This window comes from Lepidothrix coronata, unplaced genomic scaffold (assembly GCF_001604755.1).
Source record: "Lepidothrix coronata isolate B3197 unplaced genomic scaffold, Lepidothrix_coronata-1.0 Scaffold59, whole genome shotgun sequence".
Taxonomy (NCBI): Eukaryota; Metazoa; Chordata; class Aves; order Passeriformes; family Pipridae; genus Lepidothrix; species Lepidothrix coronata.
This window is the reverse complement of record NW_016690239.1, coordinates 4,303,951-4,319,416: the sequence shown is the minus strand read 5'-3', so window position 1 is coordinate 4,319,416 and position 15,466 is coordinate 4,303,951. Positions and strand designations below refer to the sequence as shown.

The 15,466-nt window shown below is 39.6% G+C and overlaps 1 long non-coding RNA gene across 1 annotated transcript; it reads right to left on the bottom strand.

Annotated features, from left to right (window-relative positions):
• Positions 1-528: 528 nt before the first annotated feature.
• On the bottom strand, positions 529-12,075 carry LOC108498428. The gene is made up of 4 exons (XR_001875174.1): positions 5,494-12,075; positions 5,024-5,089; positions 3,649-3,894; positions 529-2,647 (listed from the first exon to the last, which is right to left on the bottom strand). It is a non-coding gene; the product is annotated as an uncharacterized LOC108498428 (long non-coding RNA).
• Between the last annotated feature and the right edge of the window lie 3,391 nt (positions 12,076-15,466).

Below are 15,466 nucleotides of genomic sequence, written 5' to 3'. Positions count from 1 at the left end.
AAAGTTTTATGAACACTCACAGCAGGTCATGCACTCTTAGGTAAAGAGTAACTTATTTAGTAAATAGGGCCCCTTTAAAAAACTATTTTGTTCCTCAGTTCTCTCAGAGGAGGCAGATGTACAGAAGCAAGTAATAACTTGTGGGATGACAGGTTCTGCCCTCAAAAACACCATGGAGGGACCGGAATGTACATTGGAGGCAAAAGGAACAAAACTCTCTTTAAGGCATCAGGAGGCATCAAAAAGCTCAGCTGCCGCCTGCAAAATATCTGCAATATGTTATCAGCCCAGGGTAAATGAGTCAGATGCTTCCCCCAGGAGCCATTACACCCCAGGCGGGCTGGGAGCGGGGCCCGGCAGATGGCTGCTGGGGAAGCCTTTCTGCCCGGAAAACTGGGAATGAAAAGTGCGTGCCCCCGAGCGCAGCCGATCTCTCAATGACTGACTCGCGGCTGCTCCATCCCCAGGCCCCTGTGCCGGGAGCGCTCCCACCCCGGGCGGTGCCAGCACCAGAGCTGTCTTTGCTCTCCCGAGCAGAGCACAGGCTGCCACGGTCTTCCCGGCTTTGACCCGCTTTAGGCTACGAAAGTATGATGTGGGAAGTCGGCAAAGCTCCTGAAAAAGCCTACTATCATCATCGAATGAGAAATGCGCACCTTATTTCCCCAGCTCTGCACAACGATGTGCCACGTAAGCCCTCCAGGAGAGCAACATTTCTAGTTTCATGAGCGATTGTGCTACCACGCTATTGTGGGCTCGGCTCCCTTGTGAGAGCAATTCCCCAGCCAAGCTGCAGAGCCAGGGAAGGCCAGTTTGCTTCATCTGTTACTGCCACGGCTTGTTAAAAGGACAGATCCTCTCCCTGCTGCGCCGTTCATTTCCATTTGATCCCATTCATTATTTCTAACCAGCTTTTTATAAATCAGTGTCCTGCAAGAAACCTCGAAACCGAACGTAATGGAGACCTAGGCATGTACAGTGCTCATATCCAGACAAAGAAATTCCCGTTAAACTGCAGATGTCTCTGTGTGGCACTGAATGTGCAACCTCACTGCTGTTCACGTGGCTTCAAACACAGGTCTTCAGCAACCCTGAGCCAGCGCATGCAGCAAGGATCATCTTGAGTGTCACTTGGCATCGAACAGACACATTCATCCTTTCAAACTTTCCTATTGAAATAATCAGCAACTGGAACACTTGAAAGCAACTAAGTCTTTGAAAGAAAAGCTATGCAAGTTCTTTGTTCCCCCACAAACTTGGGATTACTGATATTTTTCTACCTATTTGGAGAGGTTATCATAATTTTTGAAAACATAAGGTAAATCTTTTAGAGAAAAGGCTTTCAACTATTTAGAGGTTTTATTTTTCCCCAGGTAGAGCCAAAAACCTTCAGTGTGTTCTACATCAGTGTCTTCCCTTAGGTTTTTCACTTAAAAATCAAAACGATCAAATTTTGCCTTGGTAGATTATTTCTATTATTTATTTGTGCATTTTCCTGTAAACAAGAGTGACTGCTTAATGGAAAGTTGTCTCCGGTGTTTCTCAAAGTAGAAAGTAGCTGCTGTCCCAGAGGCAGCAATAATTGCTTGAATGGCAATGAATAATTGCCTGGTAACGGCCAGTGCAGGGCTTTGCTTTTCACCGGGAACCTGTTCCCTACACAGAGACTAATTAGCTACTGCCGAAAGGAAAATGAAAATTGCAGAGCTGCTGTCCACTCTTACTCCCAGTGTTTTGCAAGGTGTTTCCTGACACCTCCCAGTCTCAGACCAGCCATAGCCTGAGTCCAAAGTCCTCCTTAGCATGTTTGGCCACCTGCTCTATACCCTTCCTCTGTGAAAGGATTTAAAACTACAGTGCAGTTTTCCTTTCTCCAGAGCAAAATAAAATCTTCAATCCTCAGCTAGCATGGATGGGCTCTTCCAACTGAGCAAGGGGCTTTTGGTTAATCAGCAAGTGGTGGGGCTGAATTGCTGGGGAGGCACTGAGCCATCACTTTGGTCACTGTACTTCTAGCAAAATATAAGGGAGAAGTGGGTGGGACAGACAGACACACAGCTCCACTTCGTACTTTGTGGGCCAAGCCCCCAGCTCTCCTCACTAAGGGCTGTCATGCCAGGTTGACTTTGCCTCTGAGACTTTAGGAAATCAAGAGTTTAGATCAAATCTCTCTCTGCTGGGTTCTAATACAGTCCTTTCTGGGAGAAATAAAGGCCCAGCTCTAAGAGCTATATAGATACACAAATGCTCAGAGAAGTTATTAGGAGGAAATTTCAGGAATAACTTATCTGTGGTGACATAATTAAATACTATATTATAACGTGCATAAATAGGAAAATTGAGCTAAGGCTGCCTTGGAAGATATGACTTGGTTATCTCCTAGTAACTGAATGTTTGACTTTGGAAGTGTAGCACTTCTTTACCAAAGCTTTCACGTGGCATATCAGTAGAGAACTTCAGTAGCTTCAGTCACAGGCTTGACAAGTATCTCCAGTGACCATGTCCCTTGTTGTCTTTCAGCTTCATTACACACAGCAAGCATGAGGGAGATGGAAAGAGTGAATGAGAATTGTAATTGCTTTGGAAAGCATGATGTTCTGTTCATGTTCACATGTGGACAGTCACTTCTTGGAGTAGCTCTTTTACCCTGTGTAAAACAATAATGAAAAGGTTAAGAGGGAATGTAATGGATAATTGTTTTAAAGGTAATAAATATATAATTGATTTCAAGCCTGCATTTTGCAGTAATCCAATCTTGCTCCCACTGGACTCCACAACACTTTCGAGACTCACTTGAAATGAATCAGGTTGCAGAGTTTCCACAAAGTAAAATCCAGCACTTAAATAAACTCTTTATTCTGAAATTCCAGGGTTGTCTTCAAAGATGCATAGTACTATTACTTCTATTATACAGATGTAGATGCTAATGTTACACAGAGTCAGCCAGATAGTCAGGTGATGAAAAAAAACAGAATAATTCACAGCCTGCTTAAATAAATGAACTTCAATGAAGCTACAGATTGTATATCCAATGGATAACTTATAATTTTGATTATTTACAAGGGAAGTTCAGATTCTTCTTGGAATCCATTTTTAAACACCGTTTGAAAACTGTATTTCAAATTTTTTTCAAAAGTCAAGTATTACTTTATCTATATGCACTGTTAGTATACCTCTTATTGCCTTCCCTAAATCCCCAAATTAGCCTAAGGGCTCTTGGTAGTGCAGGTAAACTACTCACTGCAGGGAAGGACAGTGGTTGAAGCAGCTGTGGTACTGCAGCAAGGGGAGAGGGTGGAGGCCGGGATGGGATGGGGCAGCCAGCACCAGTAATTCTGCACTTACCCTGCACGAACCCACCTGCTCCCCACAGCAGGGCAGCAAGATTCCCCAATTTCTGCACTGGGGAGGATGCATTAGTACTGCTGCAGCAACAACCACACAGGTGGCACTTGGCCTCTCCTGGACCTCAAACTCAGGCTTGGCATCTGCAGATTTGCAAAAATCTTTCATGAGTTGGGACTGAATCTTCCCAGTTTTCTCTAAAAGTGTCTGGCAAACACAGAAAGTGCATTTACAGCTTGTATCTTCCAACACAGCCTCCAAGCTACTGTATGTTTGGTCTGCTTCCCATTAGGGCACCCATACCTGCAGTTTGGTTTTAGGGATCTTCCCAGTCCTCTAATGCACTCTCATTACCCTGGGACAGGTTGTATATGTCAACAGGCATTTGCTTTGCATCCTTATTCTGGGTCCTAGTTCACAGCTGAACATTGTTTAAACTTCTTGTGGCATAGAAGCACCTGGACTCCTTCCTAGGGCACGATGAAGATTTCTAGCAGTTACTCTATACTGATGGTTTTATCTCACAGCAATGAATTACTTCTCTTCTGCCTGATAATTCAATGTGTTTCAGTTGGAAATTATGTATTAAAAGACTCAGCAAACTGAAAATTAGCAGTGATTTTCTTTCCTTTTTTTTTAATAATAAAATCAACCAGTGTTTCCAAAAATACTCTTCCTTTTCATGTGTCAATCACAAGCCAGAAACTGCTCTTGAATTATCGCTGTTTGTAGGAAACTGCCTTAACTTTACAGACACCAGAACAAAGTGCTTATTTTTGTTATCATGAAAGAAAAACTCACACGTCCTTCAGCCTGCCTATATTTCAAAGCCCATCAGAAGCAGAGCAGCAGGTGTAGCAGTTTCTCACATTCAGCTGGAAACAGTGATGATGAATTGCATATATGCCCCCAGATCTCTGCCCCTCCTCCAAAAGCCAATCTCTCAGATTAGGCTGAACACAAACAGGGCTGCACAGGACCACCTGCTCTCCCTTGTGCTACATAATATGTTCTCTAAGCCCAGATGTGCCTGGAAATGTAGTGAATCCAAGTTCAGAGGAGGCAACTAAGGGCAGTGGGGTATAATAGAGTGGGCTGCAGAAAAAGATAATTTATTTTCCAGTTGATAGACTGCTGAGAGTCTGTTTCAAAATGTATCTCTTGCCTGTTTAGTAAATGCTACTGTACACCATGCAACAACATTTCTGCCATCAGCTTACAGCAGAGACTGGTTTTCTTAGAGGAGTTTGGGCAGCAGCAGTTGCTACAGAGCAGGAGCTCACAGTGTGACTAGAAAATCTTTTTTCCTGTGCACCTTCATCTCTTCCTTCTGTATGAAATCCTACTTGTACAGGTTCCTGAGTGATTTAATCAAGGGGCTGGTTAGTTCATGGGATACATTTTTCCACCTTTTGTCTATATCTAGTTCACACTTTGTAGCTTTGGAGACCTCGCAGTAACATAATTTCTCACTGTAACTTTCACTATATGCCAAAATGGATAAATCTCATTCCAAATATGGTTCTCAGACCTGACATTTCAAGGACAGCTAAACTGCCAACCATTTTATGTTTGCATCTTAATTTATTAAAAAAACCCAAATAAAACAATCAACAAATAACAAACCCAACGAACCACAAACTCCCCCCAAATTAAAACGGATGGAACCAATGTATACTTGCAGTCCATCTTAAATTGTCCAGGTAGGCCCTTTTGTCCAATGTCCTTCTGCTTGCTTAACCACCTGCTAGCAGAAATGAGATGAGAAGATTGGCAACAAGAAATATGGTGCTGGTAGGAAGGAGACTGTTATGAAAAACATGAGAGACAAGGAAACACAGCTTCTCCAGTTTGGTCTGAGGAGCTGCAGAGCACGTCCCAGATGGCACACTAGACACTCCCAGAACAAGGTGATTTCTTTAATCAGAGGGATCTGAAGGCAGCTGAGAGTCTGGCATATATGAAACATACTGTGCTTATGGAGACAACTGCTGGCTTTGGCTCTGACAGCAAGGGGGAACCTCTGCCAGGGCCTAGCAGCCCCAGTGCCTGTTGTGATTTAGAAACAAAGTTATTTTCACCTGGGTGCCTGTGTAAAGTGCAAAGCCTCTCGGGCCCTTAGTCCCTACCCCAACCCCGGATACTCACACTGGGGCTGGGAATGTTGTTCTCACCCCTCCAGCCCTGCTGCCAAGCTGGGCACCTGCGTGGCAGTGCAGAGGGCTGGCTGGTCACTGCAGCGCTCCAGGGCCACACCACCATCCCAGTGTGGACACTGGAGACGACAGTACCACATGCCAAGTGCGCCTTGGGGGTTTATATGATTCACGTGATTCCATGGAGTGAAACAAGAGCAGAGCAGTAAAAGGTATCAAGAGGCACTTTTGACCAGAGGCTGATCAGAGAAGCGTATTTCAGATGGGTCAGAGGGAGCTGACGAGATGAGGATCAGTGCAGGAAAAATGTGGAAAAGGAAAAGAGAGAGGGGGAAAGAAGAGAAAAGCATATGAGGTGATTTCTGTTACTTTTTATTGGTGTTGCAGACTTTATTTTTTATAAGAAAAGCATTTCAGTCATGTCAAACTACCCCAGTACTTCAGTACAAGTCCTCACAGCTGCAGAGATGCCATCTTCTACGTCTCTGATTTCTCCCTCAGGTTTTATAGATTCCATGTCAGTGTTTGTCCCCAGTCCCCAAGACAGTCTTCCCAGCTCAGCACATTCAGTTCTGCCTGTTTTTACTTTTCTTATCTTACACGGTTTCAGTTTACAGACTCTCAGAGCTCAGTGACAGCCTTCTCAGTGACAGTGAGCCAAGGTCAGGCAACAGTGCTGCACAAAACCAGCCAAAGGCCAAGGCCAGCTGGGGCCCTGGGCTGTGGACCACGCTGTGTTCCTGAGCGTGGGAGCATGATATTCTGTGCACACAATAAACTGAAATATGTATACAGTCTGTATGCATGTACATTATATATACATTATATATATAATGTATATATATATATACATTAAATATATATATATATTTATGTGAATATACATAAATTCTGTCATGTTTTCTGTCTCTCAAAACACACAGTAAACTGAACGACATGTCCTGGGAACCTTCACAGTCAGGAAGAAGTCATACAGCTTCAGATAAACAGACTGCTAAACTATAAATGCCCATCCCATGTTAAATACAATTTCTGAGGTTTAAATAAAATTTTCAATGCTTTCTTATTCCTTTAGATCAGAATTATTGCCGGACAAAAAGTAGAACCACCCCTCTCAGCTCCCCCTAAAAAGCTGTTTCCCTGCTACCTAGCCTCTCTGCAGCAAGAATTTACAAAAATCTCTCAAGAAAACCACAGCTCTGCTTTTATAGTAAGATTTTAAGGCTAGAAACAGCCTGCTTTAGTCATGGCCATGTTTAAAAGAACTGTTTAAGGTGTCAGAATTTCAGTCTTGGGCATCAATTCACAGACATTTGGCAGAATTGTGTCCAGTTTCTCACTATTCACTGGATCTGACTTTTGCTACCACTTTCCCCCCATTTATTACTTTCTACATATCAAAGTCTGATTTTAAAAATAGCTCTTAATTTTTGTGTCATTCCTTCATGAATCTGAGTAGGAAAAAAAACCCAACATCCCCTAATCAATTTGAAATGTTGCAAAAACCACCACTTTCAAGCTTTCTGGGAAAGATATCAGCTTATCAAATATCTGCATGCTCATACATATGCACCTCTTCTCCTCTTAGGGCAAGTTATAATAACAAAATAATGTCTCCTGGTTTTCCGATCCACTGAAAATAGTTGCATACATACACTTTTCCTTTTGTTCAGAACTCATGGCAGTTTGTAAAATCCTGCTGTCAGAATTAGAGTGACAACACAGTGTCACAACACAAAATGACAACACAGTTCACAGAACTTAAGTCTGAACATTTCAGAGGATACCTGAGGCCAAAAGGGAAATAAAACTCTCAATTTGCAGTCCAAGTATCAGCCTGGAAGAAACCTAATTAAATTAATTACAAAATGCTTATTACAAGAATATTTTTTTCTAAATTTTATGATTCTGGTATTTTGAGTTGTAATATAGAGTTAAATTTATCCTACAAAGACTGATTTTAAATTATTCCATGAAAAGGCTTAGAGAATTAAAAAATAGTTATGCTAAAATGACTTTATGACAATGGGTGACGGTGAAGAATTTGAGTGCATTATAGAGACATCTGCTTTGCAAACCAAAAAAAATTACCAAGGTGGTCTCAATGACACTCCAAATGTTGCTTAATTCTTCTGTCTAACCTCTAAAACCAGATCTACAAACAGCATCGTCACTAACAACATCTATTACAGCTATCAAAAAAAAAAACATAGTAAGGCAGCGTACAGGAGGGAATTTAGGAACACAGGACTGGATAATTGTTTCTGGGGAATTGGAGACAAATGTATCATATAATTGATTTCATAAGTTGATCAAAATACATCCTAAATTAAAGTGACAGGAAACTCATAGGGGAGATAGAAGGGACACTGGAGGTTAAAGAGACCAATTTTTGTCTTTTTCGTGCTTACCCACACAGCCACAGCAGCCATAAGGCACAATAACTCATCAGTTGCTCAGCTGCACAATTACTTTTAAGCTGTTTCATTTATATGTAATTTGATTTATGAAACAGATCATGCATTAATACAGGGAAAAAAAATCTCATCACTGAAAATGATTCTTCTGCTGCCCCGGAACTGACAAAAGAGCCACCACTTTGGGAGGTGGGAGACTCACTCTTCACCCCAAGGCTTAGCACAAGTAGCTAAGTGCTCACAGAAGGCAAATGTTATTTTGGACAGATTTAAAAAGAAAAGTAATTTATATTTCTTCATTTCCCCCGTCAGCTGTCAGCTGTGCCTTGCGGAAATGAGTAACAATTTGTGGTATTGGGCACTACAGAGATCTTAGTAGTTTGTGAAGTAGTTTTCAACTGGCTTTTATACAGCATTGGAAAGTTCACTTTTCACTTGGTATCTTCCGGCTCAGCTTTGCCACTCTGCATTTGAACAGGGGTTGACTGGGTATTAGGTTTGATTTGCCTTTAGTAAAGTAATTCCCGTGTCAGGCCAAAGTACCATAGTGGATAACTGTGTCTGTTTTGCATTCAGATGCCTCTGAGAAGGAAGGTACCTGTACTTATAACTATTTCTTTTTACAACAATATAAATGCATAAGAAAGTAAGAGTTTTACCATCAGTGATCCAGGAGCACAAGGAACAGAAACTCTGGCAATTCAGGTGCTGCGCAATTTGAAAATGTAACATCTTTTTGTAAAGGAAATGAGGACTGTTTTTCAGTAATCATCAATGTATCTTCAGCACCTAATATAAATTCAGAGAATTCTTTTGATAATAGATAAAGTGAAATCATATAATTTGGAAGTATATGAAATATTTAAGTATCTGATGATTTTCTAAAATGTGTAGTTCTAGATTTCTGAGACCGAGGAAGTGAAAGGGAGAGAGAGAAAGAGATTATGTTACTAACTGGGGGAAGTAAACCCCCATATTGCATAATGACCCGTTGTATCCCACCAATTAGAAACCCTTATAAAAGTACTTTAAAAATGTAACTTATTTTCAATGGACAGACGTGGTTGTCTATTGAAGCTAAACAACTCATTTCCTTTTGAGTACAATTATTCCAGAAAAGTCTTTCATCAAAAAACATAATCCACAGTGATAAATCACTTAGAGCAATAAAATCACTTGCATGAACAAACACAGCTTCTGTCAGTAATTGTGCTTCCTTGCCCTAGGCACAAGTTTGTTACATATGGGAAGTGATAATACTTGTGGTTACAGTTCCCAGTATCATTCTCCTTTCCCAGTTCACACTTACTCATACCTATGCCTACCCAGCAGCAGTTACATAAGATGCAATTCCCAACATTTATAATCCACCTCTTGCAAACAATAAACCACATCAAATTAGCCCCTGACGTGCTTTGTACTAACAAAGTAATTTGCAGATCCATCATAAAGTATCAGGACTATTATTCGTCTGCAGTCAGTATGGACTTTTTTTCTGACAGTGTTACCTGCAAGCTCTTGGTTATATGAACTCTTAGTTGCTGTCATATAACTCAGGCAAAAGGACAAATTCAGTGCAATCTCTTTCCCGCATTTCTGGAAGCTGGAGTACATGTCCATCTGATCCAACATCATGAGATGTCCCAGAAACAACATCAGCAATGCTCAAGACCACTGATTTCTACTGGTGGTGTCCATTGCACCTACACATTATGGCTTTTGGGGGGACCCTGAACCCTGCCATTACCTTGACTAACCTGTTCACTTGTTTAGCTGTGTATAGGTCTGTTTACAGACTATCCTTCACTACAAGTCCTTTCTACATGGCAGTCATCAAAGCAGAGAATGTTCCTTTCCTCAGTACATTTGTTTTCCCTATTTTTAAACCTCCTCCCTAGGACAGGCTCGTTGCTCTTCTCAGAGGAACCTTGTCCCCATCTACTCACCTAATGCTATATCTAACTACTACAAAGAAAATTCAACGTGTAACTTGAAAGGTAACACTCACAAATTATTTACTTTCTCATCAACATTTCCTAATTATTATGTATAACTTTCTTTGTCCAGCCATTTCCACACCCTTGAAATAGACATTTTCACCACATTTCTTTAAAATTGGCAGTATATAGGAGATGTTCAGGCCCTCAAATTTTACTGGTAATCATCATAAGACAATAATAACTCAGGTTTGTCTCTGCAGTCCTTGTGCCAGATTCATCCAGCAGGTAGGTTCTACCTGCCCAATCATTCTGAAAGTCGGGTTTTTTTGACTGACAGTTGTTTTCAGTGAACAAGAATTCATATTCCGCTTTTCATAGCCATCTTTGAGAAATGAAAGAGGTATAACAGCATGTTAGGAAAAAGAATATCTGCTTAATGTCAAAGTAGTACCCTGTCTCTCAGCAAAGACTGTCATTAGTGTCAGCAGTGGATGTAGCTGCTACTCCAACCTCTCAGCTGTGTTAAATGATAGGAAGCAAAACCAGAGGGTTCTGGCATCAGTGGGGGGCAGCACGTGGAGCAGAAGGATTAACAGGAAATGTACACATGCATTAGAAAAGACACCACAGAATTTTTGCTACCACAAAACAATAAGGCAAACAAATAAATAAACAACTACTCTATCGTATTCCTTTCTGTTGACTTGAAATAGACTTGAAAAAAATTGCACAGTTTACACTGGATTCCAGTTAAGCATAAACTTAAGGTTATAGCTTTTTTTCCAAACAAAATGCAACTAGGGCACTAGCTAAAAGGGAAACAGAAATGATTACTTAGCTCAGGTCTGATCTTACAGAGTCAGCAAAAGAAGCAAAAGTAAGATCAGGACCTTACCCATGGGAGAGAAAAGCATAATATGCATGTCTCTGTTATATAAAACCTAGTACACTTGTATTGGTTTAGCAGGTTGTATTACACTCCCTTCATGCTTGTATAAAATGAATAACGAGCAATGTATTCTTTTTATACATATATATAGCATGCAAAGATTACAGGAAAGTGAAAAAGATATAAAGCCTGAAAGAAAGCAGGGCTGCCTGTGGGCTCGGTGACCAACCTGGATGACAGGCATCTGAAAATACGCTTCTTGGTCATTGTAACATTAAGCTATGAAAAATCCTCCCCTGTGAATACTGTTATGTGCTCTTCTTTAACCCAGCATTCACTAAAAGCTGCATCATAACCAAAACCCCAAACACTGGGGTTTTGCATATAAGACCATGATATTATTTGTGCTCTTGATTTAAATAATTGATTTTTTTATTATTTTATATTCTTTTATTAAAGCAAAAACTGATTCCGGATTTACCATTGGAAAGTGTCCATAGTAGCATATAATGCCACGAATTAATATGCTGTTTTGCTGACCTGGAACCATCACATATTTCTGGGTACTCCACATATCAATCAGGATTAAACTAATTATCATTAATGTTTCTGACTTACTGTTAATTGCATTTTATAAAAATTAAAACATAAAAATCTCATATAACATTACAAATGCTTATGACTGCCTTTCACTTAGAGCTCTTGAAAAACTGCAAGAAATTACCATGTCTTGTAAACTCCTGTTAGGAATGCCACCTTGTGGATAAAAGCTGTATGGACCAACGATTCCAGGTAAACTTCACTAAAATTTTTACTTGCAAAAAAATATCCGTTTTGCAGAAATGAGCTATTCACGTGTGACCTTTCAGAACTGTGAAGAATTCTTTTATTAACTATTCCGGTTAAAAATGACTGTGAATATGGCTTTCCTGTCCTCATCTGTATTAAATGCTAATTAATTATGCAGGGAGCACTAGTTTCATTAGAGATGGGATGCATTTATTAGCATTTTAAACAGAATCAGATTGCCACATGTACTTAGTAAAAAAGTCCACTAAATGCTTACTCCATTTAGATATAATTTAGTGAATTATTCTAAAATGTATAGAAAATACATTTTTCTCATAATATGTTGCTAGGGCAGAACCCTATGAGCACACTTTAACTTCTCTAAGCTTCATGGGGCATCTTTGGTTGGTATATAAAAGGTTGAGTTTAACTACAAATAAGGAAACACTGGATTTTTCATTTTGTCTTATATAGATCCTGTTATGAGCTGAAAATGAATTGAAAATAGCCATTGTATTGCAACTTGCTTGTGAAAGCACAGAGAAATGTCAGGTAAACAAGAATGGAAAGAAGGGGTCCAAGAGCATCTAATAAACCTTAAAAGATCTCTAACTTTTAAAAGCTTGGAAAAATAAATAATAGTTAGCTACATTCAATAAAGCTGACATTTACACAGGCACTTTCCTTCTGTGTCTGTTCACCTCATTTTCATAATGAAAGTATATATAGCCCAAACCATCACAGGACTTATTGTATAATGAAATTTAAAACTAATGAGCCATATCCTAATAGCCATGAGTCAAGTCAGAGTGTGCATTAGTAGACCATTTGCAATTCTCTAGAGACAGAAAGAACAAGGCTAAACGTATCCAGTAGCCTATTTAGCACACAACTTGTTCTGTGTACTGATCACACTACAGCAGAACTGAAACGAGTTCACAATCTCTGGCTCTCAAACCTCTGTGAAATTCTGTCAGCAGACAAGTTACTCCTGGGGCAGCCAAATATGACTTGTGATTATTTGCTTTGACCTGTTGTGTAACATGGATCTGACTTGTCTGAATTGGTCCTCTTTCTATCAAATCACATTTTTTCATGAAATCATCTAACATGTCCAGACAGGGAAATCTTTACCATTCTGTTATGTACCTTTATCCCTTCTTGTAACACGTCCAACTTCTACTTAGAATTGCTGGATCACTCTTTCACTGCTAGATGGAACAGTTCCTTATCATATTTTTTTTCTCCAAAGATGGTTTGTCTAGGCTAATTCTTTCACTAAACTAAGTAAATTCTGTTTGTTGAGACTCTCATGCCAGTGCTTTTTTTAAATCCTTTTATTGCTCTCATGGCCTTTTCTGTCCAACTTCCCAGCACTACTGAAAATTATGACTCCTGGAACTGGGCATAGCATTCTTTCAAAAGGTTACACCAAATAGTCAACGATATTACTTCCCTGACAGTAATCCCATTTCTAAACCTCAGGATCTCACCAGCCCTTTTGGCTGCAAGGCATGCTGAAAATTCATGTTCAGTTGAGAATGCACATTGTCTCCATACACTGTTCAAAGTCAGCATTTCCTACCACAAATTGTTCTACTTGCTAAGTATGTTCTCAAACCTCCATGCTAGTAGAAACTCAGGTTCATTTTAGGCCACAGTGAAATGCAAGTTGCTTACAGCTCCCAACCAAGCAATTCATCTTACTCTCTTTAAGCAGTTCCTTAGTATTTAAGTTTTGTGGCATCTGTAGATTTTTTACTTTTACTTTATTTCCTCCTATGTTCTTAATAAACTCATGGTCAAGAGCCAAATCCTGTGTGAACTCACATAACAAATCTGTTCAATCTTTCCAGTTTGACTCAATTATTGTCATGATGAATTTTACATTTTTGGGTGATACTCTGCATGTTTCCCAGTTCTGATAAGCATGCTGAGTACACTTATAACTCCTGTGGAAAAACACAGTAACATTTAAATCCTCCTTAAGCTGCTAATACATGTTCAGAATCAACTGGCCATTCACTTTAATTCACTGACATTAACTACTCATCGCTGTTTCAACTATTCAAGTGATTTTTAAGCCCATGATCCTGAAATAATATTCCAATTGAATGAAGGTTGGTCCACAATTGTTAAGACAACCAGCTCATGTCTCCACTGAACTAAGTGTGAATAAGAAAGATTAAACAGTCAGAGATTTCCTTTTCCATACTAATTCCTCAAAATACAGTAGGCTTTCCATGCAGCACCAGGCATGTCTGTGTGCAACATAAACAGTGTTTAGACATTTGCTATTTTGGATGTGGGATTCTTTTCTATACATACTTTCCTTCCAGAATGATGGAAATTATCTCACTAACCATCTCGGTTTCAGCAAAGTGAATTACAAGATTATTGGTTACTATACATCTAGCTTTCAAGGAAACATAGGATGGAACACATCTTTCAAGAGTTAAGAATATCAAACTCTAAACCCCACTTCTTTTAGTGGATTTTCTTTATATCAGATTGATAAGGATTTACAAACATATTTACAAAGAAAGTGCTACAGTGTGGATCCTCCAGTTTTATTTGGAAAAAAATACGGTGGATACAAATGAGTAATGCATATTTCAGGAATGCCAAACATGATATACTTAATAGCATTGTGTGTTCTTGATGTCCTTGAAGAGCAAAGTTGGTAGCACGAAAAACAAGAATCTTCCCTGTAGAGTTCCACCAGCTAAAATATTCCATTGCCTCAAAAACATAAATAGCAATTATTTTTGAATTGTAAGATACTAAGAAAACAGAATTATCTTCTCAAGTTGTCCTTATGTGCTCTATTCACCCTTTACCTCACATCACTCTTTGTCACCCTGAGAAGGGCTGTAACTAAAGGCAAGTAATGAGCAGCTGGTACATGTATAAGCAAAACAGTATTTTACACATAAACATTCCTGTAATAAAAAGTGTAAGTATAGACATTACGTTTGTCCTTACATTTGTTACATTCATCCTTAAGGTTTTTCATGTAGTAGCAAGTGTTCAGCAAACATTTATCTATACAGAAGAATAACAGCCTAACTAAAGCTATGCTTTTACTCCAGATCAACAAAGCTAATGGAAACATGTATCTAGTGGCAATGTGTATCTATGCACACTCACACTCTCTGTCAACCTGGCTTTTATTGATTGAGACTGAAACATCCTATCGCTAGACAAACAGGAGCAAACTGTGTATTCAGCAAGCCTAAAAGGCTTAAGGAATCCTCCTAACCAGCACCATATAGATTTGCCCTTGTGTATCATTGGCACACCATTTTTGCCTTAAGAAGTTAATAGAAAATATTGTATGACAGCATTCACTGTGCACAATGTCTGCACACTGAACACACGAGGCAAAAAAAGGTCACTTGTGTCCACTCTTTAATGTCTTTTGAATATTTCATAATACTGATAGTGGGGGAGAAAAAAAGACAGTAACAGCAGCACAATGTTTGTCGAATCACAGTATATTGTTAACACTAAGAAAATCCAGGCTGGGAAGACAGGAGGGTTGCTTCCCTCTCTATCCTATGTCCCCACAGCCAGCTATACTGAGTACGCTGGAAATTTTTTCTCTTCTATTTCCCCAGGCCCAGCAGAACAAGGCAAGCCAGGAGATTGTACATCACAGCTGCCAGAACACAGCATCAGCACCAGGTCACAAATACTGTGCATATCCAGGATCACAACACTACTGCAGCATTTCATAGTGCCCATTACGAGGATCCACAAGCAGATGTAGCGCACAAAAATAGTTCACTGAAATTAATTATTTGTTGAAAATGAGCAAATACTGTAATGTAAAAGCGTTTAGACGTTCTGAGAAATGTATTAATACCTTATGTGCTCTTTAACCACTGCCTTTAAAGACCTTAAGTCCACATTGAAAACCCTTAACTA